This window comes from Engystomops pustulosus, chromosome 6 (assembly GCF_040894005.1).
Source record: "Engystomops pustulosus chromosome 6, aEngPut4.maternal, whole genome shotgun sequence".
Classification (NCBI taxonomy): Eukaryota; Metazoa; Chordata; class Amphibia; order Anura; family Leptodactylidae; genus Engystomops; species Engystomops pustulosus.
Window position 1 is genome coordinate 73652403 of NC_092416.1, and position 25573 is coordinate 73677975.

At 42.8% G+C, this 25573-nt stretch overlaps 1 protein-coding gene across 2 annotated transcripts in view; it reads left to right on the plus strand.

Moving 5' to 3' along the window:
* B3GAT1 (beta-1,3-glucuronyltransferase 1) overlaps nt 1–25573 on the plus strand; it is a 161659-nt gene that overhangs the window by 9105 nt on the left and 126981 nt on the right. For both annotated transcript variants that reach the window (XM_072156552.1, XM_072156549.1), the window contains exon 2: nt 11601–11702. The gene's annotated coding sequence lies outside the window, so the exon portion shown is untranslated. The remainder of the gene's footprint in view (nt 1–11600; nt 11703–25573) is intronic.

A 25573-nucleotide genomic window follows, 5' to 3' on the forward strand; every position in this document is an offset into this window, starting at 1 on the left:
GAGTTATGAAAAAATAAACGTAAAATAAAAAGAAACTGCCAGACTGTGCCTAATTGAAATCCAACCCCTAATAAATTTTCCCACTTCGGTCTTTGCGATGGATATGTGCGTCACTAAGCGCTAAACACAGTGGTCGCAAGTCTCACTCCAAATTCCTGACAATTGGCTAGTATATGCACTGCAGCAAGGACAGCCACCAGCAGATCAACCAGAAATAAAATATATATAACGCTATTGTAGGCGTAAGTAAGCCGTTTGGATTCTCCTTTGGCTATTTTCTAGCCAAGTAGGAAAGCACACTGATGAGATGACGCTGAGTTATGATAAAATAAACGTAAAATAAAAAGAAACTGCCAGACTGTGCCTAATTGAAATCCATCCCCTAATAAATTTTCCCACTTCGGTCTTTGCGATGGATATGTGCGCCACTAAGCGCTAAACACAGCGGTCGCAAGTCTCACTCCAAATTCCTGACAATTGGCTAGTATATGCACTGCAGCAAGGACAGCCACCAGCAGATCAACCAGAAATAAAATATATATAACGCTATTGTAGGCGTAAGTAAGCCGTTTGGATTCTCCTTTGGCTATTTTCTAGCCAAGTAGGAAAGCACACTGATGAGATGACGCTGAGTTATGAAAAAATAAACGTAAAATAAAAAGAAACTGCCAGACTGTGCCTAATTGAAATCAAACCCCTAATAAATTTTCCCACTTTGGTGTTTGAGGTGGATATGTGTGTCACTAAGAGCTAAACACAACGGTAGCAAGTCCCCCTGCAAATTCCTCACAATATGGTACTAGCTGCAAATAAAAAAAAAAAAAAGTATAACGTTATTGTAGCCCTAAGAAGGGCTGTTGGGTTCTTGTTGAATCACTCCTGCCTAACACTATTCTAATAGAACACCCTAACGCTTTCCCTGACCAGCAGCAGCTCTCTCCCTAGCGGCATCCAGACACAGAATGATCCGAGAAGCGCGGGCAGCGGCTAGTCTATCCCAGGGTCACCTCATCTGGCCAGCCAACCACTGCTATCGACGTGTAAGGGTACCACGTCATGCTGGGTGGAGTGCAGAGTCTCCTGGCTTGTGATTGGCTCTGTTTCTGGCCGCCAAAAAGCAAAACGGCGGGAGCTGCCATTTTCTCGAGCGGGCGAAGTATTCGTCCGAGCAACGAGCAGTTTCGAGTACGCTAATGCTCGAACGAGCATCAAGCTCGGACGAGTATGTTCGCTCATCTCTACAGGACTTACATAAAATGTGTTATTTTATGACCTTATTGAAGAATATAACAGTATTTTTTTTACATATGAGCCCCATTTTTCCAGAACACAACTCTAAATCTACTCTTCAATGTCAAAAACTGGGAAATAAGAAACTGTAATTGCCTGAAGCATCCATTATTTGGAGTTTGCTGGAGACCCTGGCATCTCGATACAGCCTAAGGTTCTATGCACATGAATGTGCAGCCAGTGGAAACTAGCCCATATGCTGGTTTGATCCGATCTACTGCAATGTCTGTATATAAAGATATAGGGGGAGATTTATTACTGCTTCTGTGCCAGTTTTCTGGCATAGAAGCAGTGAAAGAATCACAAATTCTTGCACAGTGTGTGGAGCGAGGTGGCCAGCAGAGTCGGTGTGCACAGGGCGTTCTTGCCCTGTTCCTGCGCAATTTTGAAAAACGCGGCCATACGGCCACGCGTTATCAACATGTGAGGCTCTTCCTTGACAAACTTAGCATTTATTTGTATGCAATAAAAACTTTCAAACAACAAATTGATAGAAGTGCTCTTAATGGTTAAAAATACAGATCTCTGCCAGTATCCTTGTAAAGATATATTGTATTGTGATTGGATAGTAGTCACTTCTGTTTTGTCTATATAACTACTTGCATCATCCTCAATTACAGTGCCTCATTGGCTAGTAGGACCATTTATTCCAAACATTACCCCACCCCCAGAATTCATCAGATGCAGGGCTAGTATGATTAATACTTAATTGGTCCCTCTCATTAAAATATGAACAAGTCCATGCATACTCCCTCGTTCCTAATTCAATAGCAAAGGATGACATATGTCTTATATAAATTGACTAAATCATCATCTAGAAAAGTTTTCAACATGGGTAACCACCTGGGTTGTTTTTAGAACTTTACCTTATTTTGATGGCTACTAAGAGTGGGGATTAATATAGAAGGATGACTTTAAACACGATCTACCACCAGGATGAAGGATTGTAAACCAAGCACACGTATATGCCCCGTCTGGCAGGATCTGTTCTTTAGCTTCTCATGCCCTGGTTTTTACAAAACATGGATTGTACAATTATGCAAATGAGCCTTGGGCTCTGGGTACCATATGTTTTAGTGGAGCCAGTGGGGCCTGGAGCCCCACTAGCTCATTTGCATAATTTTAAAGCCTTTTATTCTTAAAAACCATGTCATTCGAAGCTTAAAGAAAATTACTAGCCAGTGACAAATGGTAATTGGGGATAGTGCAAGTTGCCATATAGAAAAATACAGAAGAAAAATAAGTGACAACTATCACAATGCACAATATATTAAGAGCTCTCATATCAATTTGCTTTTTGAAAGTTTTTATTGAATACAAATAAAAGCTAAGTTTGTCAAGGAGAAGGCTCACATGTTGATAACAGGCTTAGTACACTAGTTTTGATAGCCCTGTCACAAAGTGATACAATCCCTCTTATTCTTTAAAGTCATATACAGATATATTATGCAAGGACTGAAAAATGACTGTCCGGCACATAGAGTTGGACAAGAATAGGACCTGCTCTATCTTTTTCGTCTTGGGCATTCGACTCATGTAGGGGGGCGTGGAATCCACAGCCTTGTACATGAGCGCATAGAAGTGAATATACAGCTAGCATACATCCAAAATTCCGATTTTGCTGGTTTAAATTTCACCACAGTTTAGGTATATTTTCTACAATAAATTTGCCCCACTGATTGCAGTGCCAGCCAATATCAGTGTCTGCTTTATCTTCAGCCAGCAAACTGCAAACACCAGCAATATTCATATGAATACATTTTCTACTGTATTTGCAGCAATTTCACTGACCTCAGTGTATCACTCATCAACATGTTATTGGCTCCAGCATCTTGTTTAAAATCTACCATTTATCGAAAAAATTGTTGATTAAGCAAGAAAATGACATAACAAGTAATTGTAATTATATGAAGCCATTACAGGGATGATTTACTGCTATACATGCTAATGCCCAAGCTTCAACATTATTGCATCTAATTAAGTTCCACTTATAAGGAAAACTCTGCTACATTTCATAATGATAACATTAATACTAATTGCACGTGGTATTTATATAGTGCAGTGATGGCTAACCTATGGCACTGGTGCCAGAGGTGGCACTCGGAGCCCTTTCTGTGGGCACTCAGGCCATCACCAGAGAGGACTCCAGGTATCTTCCTGCAGTCCCAGACAGCCCAGGACTTGCTGTGCACAGAGCTATTTTAAAGTGACAGCTCTACCTGGGGCTATTTTCTGCTTTATTGGTGTCCTCTGGGTGCTGGTATCAACGAAAACTGAGACAGAGAAGGGAGTATAAATCACAAATTAAATTTCTGTGTTGGCACTTTGCGATAAATAAGTGGGTCTTTGTTGAAGTTTGGGCACTCGGTCTCTAAAAGGTTCGCCATCACTGATATAGTGTCTTTACAGTTACACTTCAAAGGCTCCCATGAAGCAAATAGGCTTCAGCACTGTTCTCCCAGCACATTACAGGGGACGGAGGGAAGAAGAAAGTGCAGTCTAATGACATTATTAACCAATTAGATATGAGTAAGTGCGCTCATAAAACAATTAAGTCACTCTGACTGCAATGACATAAATGTCTTCTAATGACCAGAGCATGAATCCTCCCAGCAAGGATTTCTTTACCTAAACAAGTCAGGTTCAAAAAATGTAACAACTAGTCAGAACAATCACAGAGATATTCTTTGTATCGCCTTTCAACACTTATTTTCTACTACAATGTACTATTATTGTCTATTATGTACAGGGATGTGTAAAGTGTTATTATTTGTAGGATGATGGGATATTAAAATTGATACAATTTTTGGGACTGTATGACCTTGTGATCACTTAATAAACATTTTTAGTGAAAGGATATGCAGAGGTTCTACTTCTAAACAATGCAGAGCACAAGTACACAGACTGGGGATATTTATCAGTACTTCTACGCCCTTACACTTGTGTGTTTGCAGGTTTTTATGCAAAACTACGCCAGGTTGGGCCCGGCACAGTCTTGCCTGCTGGTGTGGCTGCCCAATGGATACATCAAGTGGTCTAAGCCTCTTAATGTATCTGTCCGGACAGGGGTGTGTGGATTTTATCATACGCCAGCACATGAGTGACGGCTTATATTAAATGTCCCCCACAGTGCTTTGTCCCAAATAGTAAGAAAGTCTGCATTTGCTTGATAAAAAGAACAGAGTTATTTTATAAAATAAATCATTAACACAAGGGAGACATTTTGCAATTAGTTGTAGAAATTAGTAGAATGTCAGAAAATATCACTTTGCTAAAGGAGTACAAAATGCTTGGAACAAACTTCCAGCAGATGAAAATGAAAGGTAAATTTAATAAAATATATCTTCTGTATTTAAACGAATATCTTCAGGTACATTATATTGACCATGTGGTCTTTTTCTCTAGTCAGTCTTTAAACATTGCGTTACTATGGTTATTACTAGAAAGTGGACAAACATGTTACATATAAAGAATACCTAAAAATCCTATAGATAAGTTCTGTCCAATATCATCTCCGGAAAGGGTTTGTAGACTGCAAAATACATCATGAAGCATCTTCGAGGAATAGTCCAGATCAAAAATCACTTCCCATATTTTGTACACAGCTTCTATGCGGTCCTATGTGTCTTCATTGTTATAGGATACAGTGCAGGTATTACTACACTTTTTCAAAACCCTCTTTTTGTTAACCTGCCTGCATTAAAGAGGAGGCTGGATGAAAAGACAAGGATTTGAAGGATAGAGGGATTGTTTCTTTTTTAAACAAGATATGGAAGAAAAGAGAATTTTTTATTGTAGCGTGATTAAACTTTGTGTACCATATTTTACACCTTTCTTAATTCCCACTAAATCAAAATAAACCTGTAATAATACTTTAAAGTATATACAGGCAGCTGTCACCACCAGTGTTCTACGGTACCAACAATTCTGCTTAGTCCCCGTTTTTTATGTCATGGATATCTTGTGAGTGGCATTCCCATCACCCGTATAGACCTAGTTCAATCCATCCTAAATGCCTGTCAGAACCATCCATCAGTTTCATTATTCCTCTCTAACTGCTGACCTATCAAATCCCTCTGCTGACTCCACCACACTCTGCAATTAAAGGAAAAAGATATTTAAATTAACCAATGGCTTTACAGAGGAAACAAAATCTAGTCATTGTAGAAAGGAAGAACAAGCAACATCACTGCATAACATGTTCTACAGTATAAAGCCAGGAACCAGGCAACAACTGGTTATGACAGTATCATAGCACAACTCATGTACTGATGTAGCTCTGGTTTCAAATCCTATAAACCCCTTTAGGAAACAACCTATTGTTTGCAAGTGTATGATTTGAAAAACTGTATGTCAGACTTGTCAAACTCATTTTCACCGGGGACCACATCAGCCTTATGGATGCCTTAAAAGGGCCAAATGTCATTTTAGTTAACAGTTAGATGAGCTGTTTAGTAGTTACATTAATACAGCAATACCATCACAATGAGCCCTTTGAGAGCAACCAGAAAGCTGAACATATTTTTACAAAAATCTGAGAAATCATCAAATTACAAGCACAGCAATTCAGCTATATTAAAATTAAGGTTTTAGACTTGCCTGTTTTGTTTTCTGACCATCCATCACAGGGTTTGCCTGGTAGCCATCTGTCACAGGGGTAGCTATCTCTCACAGTGGTAGCCATCTCTCACAGGGGTAGCCCCGGTAAGCATCTCTCACAGGTGTAGCCCTAGTAGCCATCTCTCACAGGGGTAGCTATCTCTCACAGGTGTAGCCCTAGTAGCCATCTCTCACAGGTGTAGCTATCTCTCACAGGTGTAGCCCAAGTAGCCATCTCTCACAGGGGTAGCGATCTCGCACAGGTGAAGCCCAAGTAGCCATCTCTCACAGGGATAGCCATCTCTCACAGGTGTAGCCTAAGTAGCCATCTCTCACAGGAATAGCCATCTCTCACAGGAGGAATAGCCATCTCTCACAGGTGTAGCCCAAGTAGTCATCTCTCACAGGGGTAGCCCAAGTAGCCATCTCTCGGGTAGCTATCTCTCACAGGTGTAGCCCAAGTAGCCATCTCTCACAGGGGTAGCTATCTCTCACAGGTGTAGCCCAAGTAGCCATCTCTCACAGGAGTAGCCATCTCTCACAGGTGTAGCCCAAGTAGCCATCTCTCACAGGGATAGCCATCTCTCACAGTGGTAGCCCAGTAGCCATCTCTCCCAGGTGTAGCCCAGTAGCCATCTCTCACAGGGGTAGCTATCTCTCACAGGTGTAGCCCTAGTAGCCATCTCTCACAGGGGTAGCTATCTCTCACAGGTGTAGCCCAAGTATCCATCTCTCACAGGGGTAGCTATCTCTCACAGGTGTAGCCCAAGTAGTCATCTCTCACAGGGGTAGCCATCTCTCACAGGTGTAGCCCAAGTAGCCATCTCTCACAGGGGTAGCTATCTCTCACAGGTGTAGCCCAAGTAGCCATCTCTCACAGGGGTAGCGATCTTGCACAGGTGAAGCCCAAGTAGCCATCTCTCACAGGGATAGCGATCTCTCACAGGTGTAGCCCAAGTAGCCATCTCTCACAGGGGTAGCTATCTCTCACAGGTGTAGCCCAAGTAGCCATCTCTCACAGGAGTAGCCATCTCTTACAGGTGTAGCCCAAGTAGCCATCTCTCACAGGGATAGCCATCTCTCACAGTGGTAGCCCAGTAGCCATCTCTCCCAGGTGTAGCCCAGTAGCCATCTCTCACAGGGGTAGCTATCTCTCACAGGTGTAGCCCAAGTAGCCATCTCTCACAGGGATAGCGATCTCTCACAGGTGTAGCCCAAGTAGCCATCTCTCACAGGGGTAGCTATCTCTCACAGGTGTAGCCCAAGTAGCCATCTCTCACAGGTGTAGCCCAAGTAGCCATCTCTCACAGGGATAGCCATCTCTCACAGTGGTAGCCCAGTAGCCATCTCTCACAGGTATAGCCCAGTAGCCATCTCTCACAGGGGTAGCTATCTCTCACAGGTGTAGCCCAAGTAGCCATCTCTCACAGGGGTAGCGATCTCTCACAGGTGTAGCCCAAGTAGCCATCTCTCACAGGGATAGCGATCTCTCACAGGTGTAGCCCATGTAGCCATCTCTCACAGGGGTAGCTATCTCTCACAGGTGTAGCCTAAGTATCCATCTCTCACAGGGGTAGCGATCTCTCACAGGTGTAGCCCAAGTAGCCATCTCTCACAGGGATAGCTATCTCTCACAGTGGTAGCCCAGTAGCCATCTCTCACAGGGGTAGCCCAGTAGCCATCTCTCACAGGGGTAGCCCAGTAGCCATCTGTCACAGGGGTAGCCATGAGGTCACAACACATCATAAAGAAGGTACAGCAGCTACCTGTACTTATTGTAGCAGCTGTTTCTATGCAGTGCGGTGGCTCTGAGGCATTGCGGAGCTGAGAGAAAGGCACACCACACATTGTGGCTGTCTGTGACGTTCATGCGTAAGCTGTGCAGCACGGTGTACCTACGCATGAATGTCAATGCAAGCGCATTCAGTGTGCTCTGCTGCCATATAGTTTTTAACATGTTTTGATACATTTACAAAAATTAAAACCTCCTGGTTTTCAATGCTATCATCGCCTTTTGATAATTGTTTATTGAATTTTTTTGTATTTTTGAAGTGGCATTTTTGACTTTGGGCACTAACTATCTCTCACAGGGGTAGCCATCTCTCACAGGTGTAGCCCAAGTAGCCATCTCTCACAGGGGTAGCCATCTCTCATAGGTGTAGCCCAAATAGCCATCTCTCACAGGGGTAGCTATCTCTCACCGGTGTAGCCCAAGTAGCCATCTCTCACAGGGGTAGCTATCTCTCACAGGTGTAGCCCAAGTAGCCATCTCTCACAGGGGTAGCTATCTCTCACAGGTGTAGCCCAAGTAGCCATCTCTCACAGGGGTAGCCATCTGTCACAGGGGTAGCTATCTCTCACAGGTGTAGCCCTAGTAGCCATCTCTCACAGGGGTAGCGATCTCTCACAGTTGTAGCCATCTCTCACAGGGGTAGCCATCTCTCACAGGTGTAGCCCAAGTAGCCATCTCTCACAGGGGTAGCCATCTCTCATAGGTGTAGCCCAAATAGCCATCTCTCACAGGGGTAGCTATCTCTCACCGGTGTAGCCCAAGTAGCCATCTCTCACAGGGGTAGCTATCTCTCACAGGTGTAGCCCAAGTAGCCATCTCTCACAGGGGTAGCTATCTCTCACAGGTGTAGCCCAAGTAGCCATCTCTCACAGGGGTAGCCATCTGTCACAGGGGTAGCTATCTCTCACAGGTGTAGCCCTAGTAGCCATCTCTCACAGGGGTAGCGATCTCTCACAGTTGTAGCCATCTCTCACAGGGGTAGCCATCTCTCACAGGTGTAGCCCAAGTAGCCATCTCTCACAGGGGTAGCTATCTCTCACAGGTGTAGCCCAAGTAGCCATCTCTCACAGGGGTAGCTATCTCTCACAGGTGTAGCCCAAGTAGCCATCTCTCATAGGTGTAGCCCAAGTAGCCATCTCTCACAGGGGTAGCCCAAGTAGCTATCTCTCAAATGGGTAGCCATCTCTCACAGGTGTTGCCCAAGTAGCCATATCTCACAGGGGTAGCTATCTCCCAAAGGTGTAGCCCAAGTAGCCATCTCTCACAGGGGTAGCTATCTCTCACAGGTGTAGCCCAAGTAGCCATCTCTCATAGGGGTAGCGATCTCTCACAGGGGTAGCGATCTCTCACAGGTGTAGCCCAAGTAGCCATCTCTCACAGGGATAGCCATCTCTCACAGGTGTAGCCCAAGTAGCCATCTCTCACAGGTGTAGCCCAAGTAGCCATCTCTCACAGGGATAGCCATCTCTTACAGGTGTAGCTCAAGTAGCCATCTCTCACAGGTGTAGCCCAAGTAGCCATCTCTCACAGGCGTAGCCATCTCTCATAGGTGTAGCCCAAGTAGCCATCTCTCACAGGGGTAGCTATCTCTCACAGGTGTAGCCCAAGTAGCCATCTCTCACAGGGGTAGCTATCTCTCACAGGTGTAGCCCAAGTAGCCATCTCTCACATTGGTAGCTATCTCTCACAGGTGTAGCCCAAGTAGCCATCTCTCACAGTGGTAGCTATCTCTCACAGGTGTAGCCCAAGTAGCCATCTCTCACAGTGGTAGCTATCTCTCACAGGTGTAGCCTAAGTAGCCATCTCTCCCAGGTGTAGCCCAGGTAGCCATCTCTCACAGTGGTAGCCCAGTAGCCGTCTCTCACAGGGGTAGCCCAGTAGCCATCTGTCACAGGGGTAGCCATGAGGTCACAACACATCATAAAGCAGGTACAGCAGCTACCTGTACTTATTGTAGCAGCTGTTTCTATGCAGTGCGGTGGCTCTGAGGCATTGCGGAGCTGAGAGGAAGGCACACCACACATCGTGGCTGTCTGTGACGTTCATGCGTAAGCTGTGCAGCATGGTGTACCTACGCATGAACGTCAATGCGAGTGCATTCAGTGTGCTCTGCTGCCATTGTAGTCACTGAGACAGTGACAATGAGGTAGCGGAAGGAGGGCTTGGATTTTACGTCTTTCACTGTGCGCGCCAAATGACATGTCTACTTTATTCTTTGGGTCGGTACAATCACTGTAATGCCAAATTTATATAGTTTTTAACATGTTTTGATACATTTACAAAAATTAAAACATCCTGGTTTTCAATGCTATCATCGCCTTTTGATAATTGTTTGTTGAATTTTTTTGTATTGTTCAAAGTGGCAAAAAAAGTGGCATTTACTTTGGGCACTAACGTTAGGGGGTTTATTGCCAGTAAAAAATGTTATTATATTTTGATAGATCAGACGTTTTAGGATGTGGAGATACCTAACATGTTTATGATTTTTACTGTTTATTTATATTTATATCACATAAAAATTATCATATATTTTGTATATTTTTATGTCTAGAGAAAGGTGGGTTATTTGATTTTTTTATTTAATTTTATTTATTTATTTTTTTACTATTTTTCAGACTGCCTAGGGTACTTTAACCTAAGGTTGTGTGATTGATCCTACCATATACTGCCATATTACAGTAGTACAGGATTTTCCACACCTCACTGGGGGAGGTGATCAAAGCCAATATGGTGGCGCCCACAAGGTTTTTACATGTTTAGCATCAGCAATCGGTGCCAGCACTGTGGTTGTTACCAGTAGGTGTTTGCCTCAATATGCAGCAAATGAACACCTTGTATGGAGAGGCCTCAGCCCGTGAACCCTCACCATATACCCGTTTCTGACGTGTGACATACTATCAAGTCGCACAGCAGTAAGGGGTTAAAGAAATCTACCACTTACAACAGTTCAATTTAAACCAAGGACACTTACATTTAGTTGAGATGCAGGCATTTCTCTTTTATTCCATAAACCTTTGTCAACTCTTCACAAATTGCCTTTATATTTTATGCAAATTAGCACAGGGCACACATGTGCACATAACACAGGAGCTCTTCTGCTAATAATTTATTCTTTCCTTTGCTGTTATTCTATTCAACTATCCAGTTCCATATCCCCTTTTATTGTCTACCAGGCTTAGCTCCATACTTTTTAGTAGTGTCTATTCCTTAGATTACAGTTCACCACAGCTTCATTCTATTAGTAGTGTATTGTGATGTAACACCAGGCACAACCATTAGTGTACGTGACTGACCTTTATTTCCATGCATCTTGCATCCAGTAATCATGTTGTAATTGGACACTAAATAAAAAGTCTTTCCCTTTAAGATTAAGATTACACTTATACTCTGGATTTACAATTACTTCTTAATTCCTGCTTTTATAGTATTATTCCTGCTTTCTGCTTGCCCACTGATTAAATTATACCTCTGACATTAATCATGTCTTACTACTTCTCCAATTCCCATTCTTCCTAATCTGTTGTTTTTCCATATTCATTTCATGCTTTCTTTCCCAAAACCTTAAGTGCCCTGATCCTCTTTTCTGCTGCAGAGGTTAATGTCCAAACAGAATGAAAACCTTTAATTTAGTCCACCAGTGCCCATTTTATACCTTCCCATGTCATCTTTCCCTACAGTCCCAATAAAGCCCACCTGAATCCCTACTGTCTTTGACTCCAAAGATTCACTTCCTTAAAAGCATTTTCCATGCCGACTAAAGCCAACCCACCTTCTTCAAGTCCTGGTAATATATATAGCTGATGTTATCTTGGCATAGCCCCTTAAAGGGGTTGTCTGACTTAATCACAATTCTGCTTGCATGCAGCAAAATGACTGAGTAAATAAAAAAAGCTCAATTTGCCTTTCGCTTCCCCCACAGATCCCCTCACTGTTGGCCTATCCTCAAACAGTGAGCAACAATGGACAAAAGATTACCTGAGCTAAAGCAACACTTACCAGTGGACCAGTGGGATTTAGAATGGTAAGTTCACCTTTTTTATTTTACTCAGGCACATTGTTGCTTTCAACCAAAAAATGTATTTAAGTTGGGTAACTTAGATTGTAATTTAATTACATAGATTGTAATTTAATTGGGCCTTATAAATTATTTTATGTTCCTCATATAAACAAAAATTTTGCTTAAAAGCAATTTACCATGAGAATAATAATAATGATTTCTAATGGTGTGGCAAGGAATACATAACAATAGACCTTTAGGAGTTGAAATATGGAGCACTCACTGAGGCTTCCAAACAGAGGGTTGCCACTGAAAGGCACAGTAAAGCATCCACATAAAAAGGAATTACAAAGTATAATTAGATGCTCACTAGTGTGACAATCGGTCATCAACAAACTCAATGACAGTTTTTGCAAAAAACAAAAGGGTAAACTCCAAAGAAAAAAAACAAGGAAATTGGCAATGCAGAGAAGGCATGTCACAGAGATTAAATGACCATGTTTGGTTATAGTTGGAACAGTGTGTGGTCAGGACAGCCAGGTTAAAAATCAGGACATGATTTAATAGAACTCCAGGGTAGATATAACTGTTTGGTGCTCTTAAAGTTCCACGGATACTTAAGGATGTCTCTTTATGAAATGTAGTTCTCACAAATGTTCTCCTTCAGCTATTTTTTTAATGGTTGCACATGGCCACAAAACACCTTCTAGTTGTCCCCTTTTTGTTTGTAAACAATAGGCTCTACTATGTGTCTATAAATATGTAAAAATTTCCTCAGGGATCCTCAGGGAAATATTTATATATATATATATATATATATATATATATATATATATTATGATAGTTAGCCTCTTGGCGCTCTGTGTCAGATATATCGGATGCTGAGCGCATTGGTTTAACGCTCAGCGCCCCATTTATCGGACGAAGAGCTGATGCCGGTTCAGCTCAAGATCAGAACCGAACCGGCATCAGGATACATTGGGTGCCCGCTGTAACTAATAGCCAACACCCCAGTGGAGTGGGCTCCATCATGGGTATTTAACCTGCCCTTGGGTTGCCTTTCCGACACATTCGCCCCTCCCCCCCATGCCGTTTTTTTGGGGGGCGTTGCTATGGCAGCCCTGGGGTCTGACCAGGACCCCAGAGCTGCCTGCAGGCACTGCCTGAAAAAAGGCATCAGTGATGTTAACTTTAAGGCTATATTCACACTGCCGTTGCCCGCCCGTACCGTACCGTAGCGGGCAACGGCAGTGTACGGGGAGAGGAGGGGCTCACCCCCGCCCCTCTCCATAGCAACCTATGGCGCACGGCGCCGTATTACGGGAAAAGATAGGACAGGTCCTATCTTTTTCCCGGGTACGGAACGGTACGGTGCCGCACGTGTGTAACTCCATGATACTGTTACAAAGTACAACATGTCCTGCAAAAAACTAGCCATCAACTAGCTCCGTAGCCAAAAAAAGTAAAAATGTTATGACACTTGCAATGCAAAAATGATAGATTTTTCCCCAATTTAGGGTTTTATTTGGCAAATTTAGTAAAACATAAGAAAAAATATTCATGTATGGTATCCCCCTAATTGTATTGACCCATAGAATAAAGGTAACATGATTATTAGGCTATACGGTGAACACCAAAAAAAAAAAGTAAAAAATCCAGTGCAGAATTGAAGCTTTTCTACTGCTGCCTTCAAAAAAAAGTTCCTAAATTTTCAACAATAGTGGATACCAACCCCAAAATGGTAACACTGGAAAAAGCATCTCATTCCGCAAAAAAAAGCCATCACATGGCCCCAATAACGCAAAAGCGAAAATTTTATAGCCTTCAAAAGGAGCCAGTGAGAAAACTAAAATCCTGGCAGCTGCAGGGCCCTCCTTCTGCGCCTCACTGTGCCCCCATAAAACAAGTAACGTCCACATGTGGGGGGTCTCTGTACTTGGGAGAAACTGCATAACAAATTGTATGGTGGGTTTTCTCTTTTTATCTTTTGGAAATGTGTAAATTTTAGGGCTAAATGAACGTATAACTGGCACAATTTGACCATTCTAAATTTCACCGCCATTTTGATTCAATTACTATGACAATCTCAAGGGGTTAACAATCTTCCTAAAAGCTGTTTCTGATAGTTTGAGGGGTGCAGATTTGAAAATGGGTAGGTTATATAGTGGGGTTTTGATGCTAAATATGTAAAATTTAATTCAGTATTTATCCCCAAAATAGTAAATTCCGAAAATACGGAAATCGATAATCTTTTTGTAAGCCGCATGACACCAAAATAAATTATCCAGACTTTTCAAAAATGGTGAAAATGTAAAGTAGACATATGGGAAATGTTATTCAACGACTTATTTATGTGGTAAATCTATCTGCCTGAAAACGCAATGATTTAGAATTTTCAAAAATTTATCAGTTTTTCATTTTTTGTAAGTAAACACAAAACTTATCAGCCAAAATGTACCACTAAAATGAAGTACAACATGGGAGGAAAAAACAATCTCAGAATCGCTTAGATAAGTAACAGTGTTCAAAAGTTATAACCATATAAAGCGACACATGTCAGAATTTGAAAAATGGGACTGGGCATTAAGCTATAACTGGCTGCATCCTTTTTTGTGGTAGAATGGAAATGTATCCGTATGTTAATTATCTTAAATTATCCTAAATCAGAAAAATTTTATATGGTGGCATGAATTGGTACGTTCTGGGTAACAACTACAGAAATACAGTGTCATCTGTAACGAAATGCATTGGGTCATCAATTATGTCTAGAACTAAATTTAGTTTGCTTCATGCCATGATGTAAAGTGGTCACTGACGACAAGGCGCAATTGTAGTCCTGTGAGGGGCATAGTGTGGAGGGCAAGCTCAAAGTGGCATTTGCCATAATGATTAAGAGAAGGCCATGCTTAAAGATATAGAGAAGGTAGGGTCCCCATGGGATGTGTGGTATGTATCTGCTGGGTCTCAGCTGCATTCATTTAACACATCTGAATAAAACATTCTTGCAGATTAACACAGCACTTCCATCGCTGTGAAAATTTAATGAGAACTTTCTGCAGCGAATAATGATGATCCAGAGATCCACTTTGCATGTTAAGTCAATCTTGGCTTTAAACTCTCAAATTGAGAAAAATCAGCCGTTGCTGCTTGAACCTTTTATACTTGGTGACTTCAGACTATAGTATTGTGATTGCTTGTCGCCGTGCTGCATAGATTATGGCCGCTGAGCTGAATTTTTATGCCGTCAGAAAAGATTTAAACAGCTCCACACACAACTCTTCCACTATATATAGACCAAAAGGGAAAGATAAAGACATAACAATGCAGTCTACTAATACTCTGGGAGCTCGTATCATTACCAGTCATGAGGTCTCTTGTTTAGTAGAAAGTGATAACATCTTAGAGACTGAATGAAATTAAATACAAATGATATAGTTTGGGGTACAAAAAGGAGAGGTATTGTATTTTGTGGCTACATTAGGAGGTGGGGTTAGGGGAGCTCCAAGGGCTGGGTTTTTTGAGTGAAAAAAATGTATGTGGCTCCTTTTACGTTTGCTCCTCATCTTATGGTATCCCAAAACATGGGAGTTATGCCCATGTGTTGTTAGCTATTGTAAAAACCTTCCTCCTACTCTGTGCCATAGATACCTATCCCCCACAATGTGCTGTGAGTCTTCCCGATCCACTGAGATGTGAGCTGCGGTAGTCACTCTTCCCCCTCACTGTGTTGCGTCCTGCTGTATACAATCTTTCTCCACACTTTGCTGTGAGTTGCTGTATAAAATCATCCCCAACATGGTTCAGTGAGCAGCTATGGGCAATCTCACCTCCTTTGTGCTGTGAACAAATAGTAATGTTAGCTACTAAAGACAATTTTCCCTCCATACTGTGTTTTGAGCTGCTCTTTAGTATCTTCTCCCTATACTGTTCATTGAGCTGCTAAAGAGGAATTTTCCCACACTATGCTGTGTGCTGCTGTGGATGATCTTCCCCCAACACTGTGCAGTGTGCTGCTGTGGATGATCTTCCCCCAACACTGTGCTGTGAACTGCTGATGACAGTCTTTCCTGCAATATTATTTGCATTGCTATAGAGCTGCTGTGAGATGTTGCAGGTAACCTTCTCCACACTGTGCTGCTCTTTATGTGTGTTTCTGTAGATGATCTTCCTCATAGTACTGTTGCGAGAATCATCCCCTTACATTGTGCTGTATGCTGCTGTATACGGTCATCCCTACAATGTGCTGTAAACAAAATTTTCTAAAGTTGTGCTGAAAGCTGCTTTGGGAGAACTAACCACTGACACTAACTATTAGCTGTTTGCCAGCAGAGAAGTATTCTGAGAGTGACATGTAGGAGTGGTATCAGGGTGCATCTTTGACAGACTTTATATGGAGCCAGAAACAGGTTGCAGATTATTAATAGAAAATTAAAGCATACAACCAATACAACTCCAACCATTATGTATTATTTCTTTAAAAAATACAAAGCCAAACATTTTCTTAAGGTATCCATAGCTTTGCTGGTCCAGTTGTGGGACCTTTATTGTAGTCAAATGCACTGTATGTGATTTTCTATTGGTGTCTTTGTAACTGCTAACTGTCCTATAATATTGAAGTTTATCATGAATAATAATTGTTACAAAACAGTATATATGCACATTACACTGAATTCTTACTATTTCAGCTTGAAAACAGGAAGATATTTTAAAGCCAGAAATTCATGTTGGATTTGATTCAAAGTATTTCATAATGTTAGCTGATTGCCCTTTTGGAAATTTACATATGCACTTACACTTTGTGTGTTGCTGCAGTCATAATGTTATTACATCGATATCAGCTTTTATGGATTTTTATATTTTAGGCTCTTTAATAAATGTGAGCTCTTACTGCAGTTATATGGGTGGTGTTGAATTATGGAGTAATGACTAATTGAATATTTGCTTGTCTGCCACAAATTGTATAACAATTTGTCGGTCTGATATTGCACTGTGTTACAGCAGGCAGTAATTGTCATTTATCTGAGCTACAAGTAAAAGTTATTGAAGTGCAGTCTCCAAGCAACACACAGCAATCTGTGGCACATGCAGCCTGTCTTCATATAGACATCTCCTCCATATGGTAGTTATTACAAGGGGTAAATATATTACACACTATAATAGAATAATAATGTGTTTTCTTCATACAGAATCCATACTGCTTAACATTCATGAGCCCTCAGGCCTCAGGTCATAACACAGTCAACTCCAACCATTAATGAAAAAACAATTTAGCGACAAGAGCTTCAAAGCACAAGAACATATAGTGCTCTGATTGTTTCCACAATGTACTTGCACTGTGTGGAGAAAATGAAATGTATGCCAGATTGATGTACTGCGTCCTTTTCCACCTAAGCACAAACCAGTATTAATGGATTTTCAGCTTTTAAGAGCATGCATGAGAAGCTCTGCAACTTTCTGATATACTTTGTGTTTCTTTGGCAAGCAGTTAAAGGAAATCAACCACTCGAAAAAATCCTATACATACTTGCGCCGACTCCTCTTCATCTTGATCCTGGTGCTGTCCATCACTAGTTTTGACACCCTGGAATCTCCTAGAAAAAAAAGTTGTAATTTACAGCAGGGAGCATGAGGACAAGATGTCCAGTGCTCCAGACTGCCAATTATGCATGCCCCACATCTCCCTCTCCCATGCAGGGAGCGGATCCAGAGCACCAGACATGCTCTGTGCTGCTAATTATAAGATTCTTTTCTTGGTGATGAAGAGGAACAGAGGTAAGTATTTATAGATTTCTTTTTTGAGTGCTTGATTTCCTTGAGAGGGAACCTGTAATCAGCAATTGGCCTTATAAACCACTACCAGAATATTGTCAAGCAACGTAACACCATCTAGTTATTTTTTTTATGATCCAGTGTGGTGACATCATCCAGAAAATGAACTTTGAAGTGAGCTGTAAATTGGTTGTATAAAGTCAAGGAAGAGAAGAGTTTAACACTGATGTCAAGGTGGGGAGCTCTGAACGCCTCCTCCTCTGTCATAGAGATCATGAATCAGACTTCCGGAGATATGGTTAGTGATGTCTGGTGCAGGTCCATCAATTACTGTGAAGGGGGCTTTCTGAGGAAGAGACAGCTTGACTTCAGTGTTATAATCTCTTCCTCATTGACTTTTCTGGATGATGGCACTACACTCATGAAACATGAAAGAAACATGATCTCGAATGTGTGTCCGCTGCTTGACATCCTACTGGTTTATTAGGTCAATTTGTGCTGACACCTTCCCTTTCAAGTTAAGTCCAATTATGACTCTGTACACATGTGCATTAGGAGCTTTCACAGCTTTTGTAAAACATACTAAAAACGAGTTGCACTGTTCTACAAGGCCAGACGGCCATTGATAGCCATGAAGGGAGAACTAAATACAACCATCTTTAGTCTCCTCCTGGGGCTGGTATCCAGTGCAAAGTTTAAATTATGATATGGCAGGTGCCTAGGACAACCCCTATAAGCCCAGATTTCAATAGTTTTGCATATTTTGATCTTTGCCACAATTTCCTACTAATCATTGTACAAGCGCTAGACATAGAAATCATATAATACCTTGATTTTCACCTTGTATCCAGGGAGCATCTTTTTTCTCTGTTCCTCAGCGTCAGCAGTAAGTGTGACCGTCATTACCAGTTCTACACGATTCAGCAGTGTTAGATATGACATGATTTCCTTCCCAGTGTGGCTTTCTAATGGAATAATACATTAAAAGAGATACAAGGCATCAAACTTGTCACAAGACGCTTTAAGTGACAGTGATACGGCTCAGCAGTCTTAGCAGGAGTCATCTTTATTAGAAAAGCTACACTTCATGTTTAATTCTCTAGAACAATAAGATGGAAGTCTTACATTAGTGGTAAAACAGCAATCAATATCCCTAGCACAATCGAGATCTCAAAAATAGCAAGGAGTGTGTTTTGTCTGTATGACACCTAGTTGCTAATTCAACAATATAGGCTTTATGAATGCCGGTGACAGTCTCCCACTGGAATCACCTAGCACAATAGGTTTTAATGAACCTAAGCTAACCAGAAGAGCCCATGGGAAACAAATATCTTCCATTCTGTGCAATAAATATGTGACACATAGGGAGCTGTTGATTCAATTTAGCTGAACATATGGAGGAAGAAGTATCTAAGGGAGCTAGATCTAAGGCATCAGTACAGCTGATGAATATTAAAAGGAACCTGTCAGCAGAAATTGACCTAATAAATCACTACCGGTATGTTGTCAAGAAGAACACCTTCAAGATTGTGTTTCTTTCATGGCCCAATGTGATGGCATCATCTACAGTTAAGCACTGAAGCCAAGCTCTCCTGGCCTAAGGACAACCCCATTCGCTGTTATTACTGGCTTTGTGTCTGGGTATATTACTGACCCAGGGGCATAACAACAGCTGTAGCATCTGCTACAGGCCCACACTGCTCATGGGCCCGTGATGGAACACGAAAACAAAATGCCATTTTCCCGGGCTCTCTCTCCATGCTGACAGATACAGCAAGTCCGCCCACTTGGGCTCAGGTGCCCAAACTACCACTGGCTGCCAGCATAGACGCCCTCCCTCCCTCCTGGCGGACAGCACATCCGGCGCCCTTCTCCAAGCCCAAACGTCCGTCCTCCAACCCGTCCAATGACTGATCCACCCAAACTCACAGTTGCCTGTAGAAACAGACTTCTGTACGTCCGCCCATTGGCATACTGACAGAACGCCCATCCGTCCAGGGCCTCTTGATGTATTGGGCTGCGAAAGAGCAGCGGCAGGACTATCATACGCCATATGATTGATATCCCCCTATATATCTATCTAAATATATAAATAAAGTAAAAAGGGGGCAGCACTCTGTGGTTCAAATTTCAAAATAAAAGGTCAACTTTATTGAACAAGTGGCGACGTTTCGGTGTGTCACCTTCATCAAGCAACAGACAAGTGACCCACATTGGATATATATAGCAAAACATAGTAAGTGATTAGCATAAAGAGGTGTGTCTTAAAGTGCCTGTGCAATGTTGTGTTATTCATCATTGTACAAATATATATATATAAAAAATACATTCAAAGATAAAGTGCATCGGTTTCAAATACATGTATATAACAATGTCGTTGTTCGCTGTACAATTATACAGTACAAAGTGTAATCATAAAGTGTACAAGTGCAAAGACTGGCGTGTAAAGAAGGGGTTAAAATTACCCAAAAGGCTCTGAAGAGAACTTTCTTGGTGGGAGCTTCTGGTCCACAGCTGATACAACCTTAGCGTCTGTGGATCCAACCTGCACATGTGCAGTGGTGCCCTGACATCTTGGAAAAGGGCAACCAAGCCCTCAATGCAGTGTGCACTTAGGCCAAGAAAATGAACAACAAATGACCTGTGACAACAGCTTAAAAGGGAAAAATGAGCACATACACATTAACCTAAGTATTGGGGATAAGAGGATCGCTCTCATTACCATGGCGGCAAGATAGTAATATACACCTCTACGCAGTATACATAGATTCGAGGTGATTTGCGCCAGGTGCCCACTATGGTGATGCATCACCTAATGAGAGATAGGTAAAGCACATAAGAATGCGCACCAGTGGGATATTTAGTGAGTATAATCACATCCCAAGGAGGTGGTAAGATCCCACAGGGGAGATGGAGCATATATCACGCTCACACCCTCCAGCGTGGGCATCCAAAACCACTGCAGCTGGCAACTTACTCAGTCCCACATACATGTGGGTAGTTTGTGGCACAATTTGGCGCTTAATCCCTACACAACCATGGATATATTATATAGATATATGTTATAGTTGTCAACCAGCCGGCACAGGACACAAGATGTAAAAAAGAAACCAACAACAAAAGAAAACATCATAATGGTTCATATAAAAAAATGAAGTAACGTCCACCAAGAGATGTCATCCATCCGATTGGGCAAAGGAATTTTTTTCAAATTCATCTGAACATATGTAGATGGTAAACAAATTAATCTGAAGAAGTAAAGATCAATGCTCATGTTGTATCTCAGTCACTTGTTACATGGATATAGCATCAATCACAAATGGATTATATACATTCCTTATAAAACATTATCCAGGATAAACTAATGCAGCTTGAGGGGGTTTAGGCTAAAAATCCGGTTTAGTGTCATTTTTTGGTCTATGAGTCCAGTTCAGTTCGTTTTTTCACAGTTACCACCTCATCTGGGGGGGGCTTTTTAGTATTACTCCAATGTAACCATGTGCAGTTATAAAGTCACTAATCTTTTAGACAAGGTTTCAAATCTTCGTTTAAGGTCAATATCACCTGGTTTGTTCAGGAAAGTAGCATCCCCTTGCAATCTCTGTATGATCCTCTCCTGATCTTCATCCATGTAAGTGAACACTTTCAAAAAGTCACCTGGAGTAAACTCCATGTTGATGAAAATTGAAGAAAAAGACGTGCAAAGCAACCTTGATGCCAATGATGTAGAAGAAGTAAAATCCAAGTCAGCACAATCTTATGGACTCCTAATAAGTAGGGGTGCAGCACCCCCAAAGGTTCTGGCTTGATCCTCTTATAGATAAATAAAGTAAAAAGCGGGCAGCACTCCGTGGTTCAAATTTCAAAATAAAAGGTGAACTTTATTGAACAAGCGGCAACGTTTCGGTGTGTGACACCTTCATCAAGCAACAGACAAATGACCCACATTGGATATATATATAGCAAAACATAGTAAGTGATTAGCATAAAGAGGCATGTCTTAATATATATATATATATATATATATATATATATATATATATATATATATGCTGTATTTGTGTACATGCTGTATGAGTGCATGTGGTGTATATATATATGCTCTATATGTGAGTGTTATGGTGCATATGAGAGGGCCCACATTATGGGAGGGATATGAGGGGAGCCCAATATAAGGAGGAGATGAGATGTCACCATATGAGGGGGATATGAGGAGCCACAATATCAAGGGGAAATGAGGGCCCACAATGTGAGTGGGAGGTGAGTGATCAAAATATGAGGGGGAGATGAGAAGCCACAATATGAAGGCAAGATGAGTGGCCACAATATGAGGGAAAGGTGTGAGGCCACAATATGAGGGGAAGATGAGGGGCCACAATATGAGGGGAATGTGAGGAGCCACAATAGGAACTGGCAGAGAGACTGATTGTTTTTTGGGGAATCTCCTCCCTGATGTCTGAATGTAGATTCTCCAGATGTTTCTAAAATGTATTTTAAAACACAATTCAATCGCATCTTGTGCACATGTGCAACATCCCCCACCGGGGCCTAGCCCTTGAGGTGAGGCCTGGAGACAGCCGGGGCCCGCGGTACCGGAGTGGCTGGCGGTTGCGGCCTAAGCACGCTATTGTCACGGTGCTTGGTACGGGGGAACCGGAGGGCTGTCCTACAGCCTGGCAGGTCTCCAGCAGGGTGGTGTTGGCAAGAAATGATGAGGGAGAGGCGGCTATAGCGGATCTCCCTGGGGCAACCCCTTAATGTCCCGAGTGTGAGTCTCTGGGTGATAGACAGGGTGCCTGAGATGATGGTAGTTGTGGTAGCAGGGACCAGACGGAGGCAGAGGTTGAACAGAAACACTTACAGTTCTTTATTGGAACCGACAGGAACATCAGCAACGTGCCTTTAACAAGATGGTGGAGTACTGGAGAGGTATTTGGAGGGAGCCACAGGATGTAGATCACCAGCCTGGATGCAAGGGCAGGCTGGGAGGCAGCTGTGTCCTAATAGGATGCTTCAGCTTGATCCTGGATATCTTCAGATATCACCCTTGAAGGTAGGATGATACCCCTTTCCTCACTATCTAGCTACTATCTCCACTTCAGGCAGGGGCTAGGCTCTTCCTGCTCTGGTCTGGTGTGCTAGCTGTACAGACTCCGAAGAGTCTGTACTGGAGAGACTCCAGTCTCTGCCTCTGAGCTACTGCTCAGCTAACTACTCTCTTCTCTTCTCTCTCCTGAGAGAGACTTCTCTCTAATTCCTCCAGAACATTCCTGGCCAGGGGGTTTTATTACCTCCCTTTGGTCAGGTGGTGGCTGCTCCTCCAATTACCTCTCAGCTCACAGAGACAGGATGTAACACAGATCATTGGATACTGGACTTTTACATCATACACAGATTTAACTTCTGCCTTGCCAGGCAGGATTAACCACTGCAATGTCCCCTGTGTGATGTGGTGACATGCTATGGGGCTTATTCGCAAGCACTCCTTCGCCATTGCATCGGCGAGGGTGTTGCACATGGTCTTAAGTTGCTTTCCAATGATGGGGCACATTTAGTAAGAACAGTGCAAACTGCACTATGTGCAGTTTGCCTGTGTAGTGTGCAGAGGGTGCCAGATTGATGATTTCTGGTGCTCGTTCTTCATGAATCTGGCACCTTCTCGACTTCTCCGACAGAGAGCACCACTTCTTTTTGGTGCACCTTTAACATGGGATGTGCAACACACTTCCAATGGACTTGGGATGCTAAATCTGGCGCATGGTCCAACTGAGCACCAGAACGCTTCTTTCAGTGCAAAAATTTGCGTCGCATGAAGAGTAGTGCACCTGAAATGCAAAACATCTACTATCATTAACCCCTTAGTGACCACCCATTTGGGTTTCTACATTGGTCACTAAGGAGCCAATACAAAACTTTAAAATGACCCAAAAAACCTAAGTTTTTCCAGCATGGCCCGGCATAGTAAATAACTGCTCTTAGCTATAACAAAATCAAATTGGTTAACAAAAAAAGATTGTCTATCCCTGCCTGTCTCTGTGTCTCTCACTCATTCTCCCTGCCATTCTCTGTCTTTTACTCACTCTCCCTGCCTGTCTCTCACTCACTCTCCCTGCCATTCTCTCTGTCTTTTACTCACTCTCCCTGTCTGTCTCTTTGGCTCTCACTCACTCTCCCTTTCTGCCTCTTACTCCCCCTGTCTATCTCTAACTCTCTTCACCTGTCTCTCACTCACTTTCCCTGCCTGTTTCTCACTCATTCTTCCTGCCTGTTTCTCTGTCTCTCACTCAAGCTCCCTGCCTGTCTCTACTCACTCACTCTTCCTGCCTGTCTCTCTGTATCTCATGCTTTCTGCCGGTCTCTGTCACTCACTCACTCTCCCTGCCTGTCTCTCTGTCACTCAGTCTCCCTGCCTGTATCTCACTCACACTCCCTGTCTGTCTTTCACTCACTCCTCCTGCCTGTCTCTCACTTGCTCTCCCTGCCTGTCCCTCACTCACTCTCTCTCCCTGCCTGTCTCTCTGTTACTCTCCCTGTCTGTCTCTCTGTTACTCTCCCTGCCTGTCTCTCAATCACTCTCCTTGCCTTCCTCTCCTTCAATCACTCTGCCTGTCTCTTTGTCTCTCGCTCTCCCTGTCCATCTCTCTGTCTCTCACTCACTCTCCCTGCCCGTCTTTCTGTCACTCACTCTCCCTGCCTGTCTGTCTCTCACTCACTATCCCTGCCTGTCTCTCACTTTCCCTGTCTGTCTCTCACTCACTCTCTCTGTCTCTTTGTCTCTCTCTCACTCTCCCTGTGTGTCTCTCAGTCTCTCATGCACTCTCCTTGTCTGGGTCTCGCTCTCCCTTCCTGTCTTACACTCTCTGCTGCCTGTTTATCTGTCACCCTCTCTCCTTTCTGTCACTCTCTCTCCTTGACTGTCTCCCTGTCACTCACTCTGACTGTCTGTCTCTCACTTACTCTCCTTGCCTGTCCTTCTCTCTCACTCTCCCTGCCTGTCTCTCACTCATTCTCCTTGCCTTTCTCACACTCACTCTCCCTGACTGTCTCTCTGTCTGTCCCTCACTCTCCCTGCCTTTCTACCTGTCACTCACTCATGCTTCCTGACTGTCTCTTTGACACTCACTCTCCCTGCATGTCTCTCACTCTCCCTGCCTGTCATTCTGTTTCTCATTCACCTTCCCTGCCCGTCTCTTTGCCTCTCACTCACTCTCCCTACCCATCTCTTTGTCTCTCACTCACACTCCCTGCCTGTCTCTCTGTCTCTTACTCACTCTCACTGTCTGTCTCTTTGTCTCTCACTCACTCTCCCTGCCAGTCTCTCACTTACTCTACCTGCTTGCCTCTTTGTCTCTCACTCTCTCTGACTGTCTCTCTGTCTGTCACTCACTCTCCTTGCCAGTCTCTCTGTCTGTCACTCACTAATTCTCCCTGCCTATCTCTCTGTAACTAACTCTCACTTACTCTTTATACTTGTTTCTTCTCTTTGTCTCTCACTCACTCTCCTTGCCTGTCTCTCACTTACTCTACCTGCTTGTCTCTTTGTCTCTCACTATCCCTGACTGTCTCTCTGTCTGTCACTCACTCTTCTTGCCTGTTTCTCTGTCTGTCACTCACTCATTCTCCCTGCCTATCTCTCTGTAACTCATGCCCTCTCTCTCTCTGTCTCTCACTCTGCCTCCCTGTCTATCTGTCACTCACTCACACTTCCTGCCCGTCACTCTGTCACTCACTCTGTGTGCCGGGGGTCATTGTCCTGAATGAAAATCATTGGATGATTGAGTAATAAATGCAAGAAAGGATCCACATGTTGTTGAAGAAGGTTCGGATATGCACTTGCATTGATTTGCCATCTAGCTGTATGAGAGGCCCAACTTTTGTTGCAGAAAACATTTTCCAAACCATGACACTTCCTCAAATGCCTTTCACTGACTTCTTTACACACTTTGGCTTCAGTCTTTCTCTAGTTAAAAATAATAATAATAATTTTTCCCACCAGAACCAAATAAATTGAACTAGATTTCATCTCTAAAATGACCCGTGAACCACTTCTCCTGTCAATGCAGCATTCTCCTCATCAAAGGTGAGCTTAGCCTTTTTGAGGCTTACTACTAATAACAAGTGTGCTC